Genomic DNA, 3,210 nt, shown 5'->3' with positions numbered 1-3,210 from the left:
TTATACAGAAGAGGATTCTCAAACCCCCTCCTTAGGTGCGTTCCTACCTCAGAAACAAAAAGCGTCCTCGAAGAAGTCCACGAAGGCATGTGTGGGAACCATCTCGGAGCTCGGGCACTATCCAAAAAAGTAGTCAGAGCCGGGTTCTACTGGCCGACCTTGCAAAGAGATGCAACGGAGTTTGTGAAAATATGCCCCCCCTGCCAAAAACACGCCAATTTTCACAAGGCACCGCCCGAAGACCTCATCAGCATCACTGCGCCATGGCCCTTCGCAAAATGGGGACTCGACCTACTCGGCCCGTTGCCACAAGGACCGGGGCAAGTCAAATACCTCATAGTAGGGGTCGACTACTTCACAAAGTGGATCGAAGCTGAACCCTTAGCCACCATTACGGCTCAGAAAAGCCGCAAATTCCTATACAAAAACATTGTCACAAGGTTCGGAGTCCCCTACTCCATCACAACAGACAATGGAACACAGTTCACGGACACAAGTTTTCAGAACTTGGTGGCCGAACTAAAAATTAAACAGCAATTCACCTCAGTCGAGCACCCACAAGCCAATGGACAAGCAGAGGCTGCGAATAAAGTCATCTTGGCCGGGTTAAAACGAAGACTCCAAGAGGCCAAAGGGGGATGGGCCGAAGAACTCCCCCAGGTACTATGGGCATATCGGACAACCCCGCACTCTACAACGGGAGAATCCCCATTCCGACTAGCTTACGGGATGGAGGCAATGATTCCTATCGAAATAGATGAAGGGTCGCCCAGAGTCATCTTCTACAACGAAGGAGGCAACCCTCAGGCACAAAGGGAAGAACTCGACCTCCTCCCCGAGGTCCGAGAAAGAGCCCGAATCCGAGAAGAAGCCTTAAAACGGCGAACGGCCCTTAGATACAATCAGAAGGTAATAAAGCGAAGCTTCTCCATTCACGACCTAATTCTAATCCGAAATGACATCGGAACACAAAAGTCGGGAGAAGGAAAGCTAGCCGCAAATTGGAAAGGGCCCTACAAGGTAACAGAAGTCTTAGGAACAGGCTATTACAAAGTATCCGACCTAGAAGGCAATGAGCTGCCCAGGGCCTGGCACGCCTGTAATCTAAGACGATACTACAGCTAGAAAAATATAACCCGAGGTGTACTCTTTTTCCTGCAAAGGTTTTTTAATGAGACACCCGGTCGAGAAAGGCACCCGACCTAGCCAAGGGTAAACATTCTGTAAATATTCTTTCTTTTTTAATACTAATAGAATTTTTCTCTTTTCTTTCTCCTTCCTCTTCCTCATGATGAAACAAATCCTGGAAAGTACCCCGCCAAGGCGCATTAATTTATGCTCGGTAAAACGCAAAAAATCATTTGCCAAGAGGCCACACAAGGTCGGCAAAGATAAAGCGACGAGGTTCAAATTAATGTGAGAAGTTATAAAGCAACTCTGAAAAGGCTCAAAAAGCCAAATAAAAAGAGATTACAAAAATAACTTAAAGGGCCGACCAACGACAAGGTCGGGCCCAACAAAGGGAAGTACTCGACCGCCCCACCCGAGGTCCGAGAAAAAGCCCGGATCCGAGAAAGAAGCCTTAAAACGGCGACAACAAAGATTTCGAAAACGCTTACTAAAAAGTTGCTATACAACTAAAAAGTACAAGCGAAAAAACGAAATCAAAGGAAAGGGTAAAACAAAAGTTTCAAAGCGCTAGCTAAAAGGTTGTTATCCAAAAACAACTAAAAAGCATAAAAGCGGGACAAAAAGTCAAAACGTGAACACCACATAAATAAAGCTAAAAAGTTACTACAAGTAGCTAAAAAGCAAAAAGGTGTCCAAAAGCGTTCACAGTAACCATCCAAAAACAAAAGAGCCCATAGGTCGGGCAAAACACCAAAAATTACAGAGGGTCAAGGTCCTTTCCGGACTCCCCATCAACAGAAGGCTGCGGGGCAAACATAGAAATCGGGACTGCATCGACAGCAACGTCACCCGGGTTTGAAACCCCCACGCCAGATCCATCCCCGGCCAAAGAGAAAGTCGGGTTCTCAACAGGAACTTCGAGGTCGGACGCCGGAACCTCATCCTCGTTTGGAGCAGGAACAATCTTTCTCTCCACAACGACGTTATCCGTACTGAACAAGCTCAGATCTAGGTCGGGAGCAAGAACCCGGACCTGAGCCTTCAGATTTTCAAACATGGCATCCATACCCTTGGCCACGTGACCTTCCAGCTCATAAAATTTATCCTGCGCAGATTGCAACTCCTCCCTTGTCTCCACAAGCTCGGTATATAGCTTGGTATAATTTTCTGTAGCCGCCTTCGCCATCTCCTCAGATGTCTTCGCTGCCGCCACAGCCGCGGTAGCTTTAGTTTTCTCTTTCTCCAAGGAGGCCTCCAGCTCAGCAATCCGGGCAGCCAAAGAGGCCTCCAGCTCAGTAATTCTGGCAGCCTTCAGTTGACTAATCATATCAAGCTCGGACTGAGCCTTCTCAAGTCGGGAGCTAGTCGCACCAATGGGGGACTTCTTGAACTCCCGGGCAATAGCGGCATGAAGACTGGCCATCCGGACACAGCTCCGCGCCATATACTGAAAATGATGCTCCATAGACGCATCATCAGTAGAAATAAAGGTCTGAGGAAGGATATGTTGCTCAATCCAACCTAGAGCATCAAAGTCCTTATCATTGAAACTGGCAAGCTCCTGAGAGGTCTTCTGCTTCTTAAGAGGAGGACCCGAGAACGGAGGAGGAGAAGAAGTAGCAGAGGTCGGAGGATCCTGGCTCACAGCTCGGAACTGAGGAGTCGGAATAGTCTTCGACCGAGTCTGAACACCCACGGTAGTCTTCTGCGGAGAGGATCGGACAGAAGCATCCCCGGCCTCGAGATTTCGAGCAGCCACCGACTTCTTCGTCCGACGAAGAAATTTCATGGAATCCGCCTGAGAAGACATCTCTGCAAGAAATAAAAGGGATTACCACAACAAAAATTCCACCAAAAATAAAGCAAAACACAAAGGAAAGGTCGGAATCTCAAAGAGGTCGGGAACTACCTAACTCGGAACGGAGAAGGCTTGGATCTCCCAACATTTTCTTCGTGTCCAAGTGAGGTGCCCGACCCCATAAACTGCTTACCACACCCACAAAAGCCTGCTCCACCTCATCTAAACTCTCAAAAGTATACTTAACAGACACTATATTCTCCTGCCAACAAAGAGGAAAA

Source organism: Arachis duranensis, chromosome 3 (assembly GCF_000817695.3).
Source record: "Arachis duranensis cultivar V14167 chromosome 3, aradu.V14167.gnm2.J7QH, whole genome shotgun sequence".
NCBI classification, from domain to species: Eukaryota; Viridiplantae; Streptophyta; class Magnoliopsida; order Fabales; family Fabaceae; genus Arachis; species Arachis duranensis.
The sequence above is the reverse complement of the archived record's forward strand: the minus strand, read 5'-3'. Positions refer to the sequence as shown.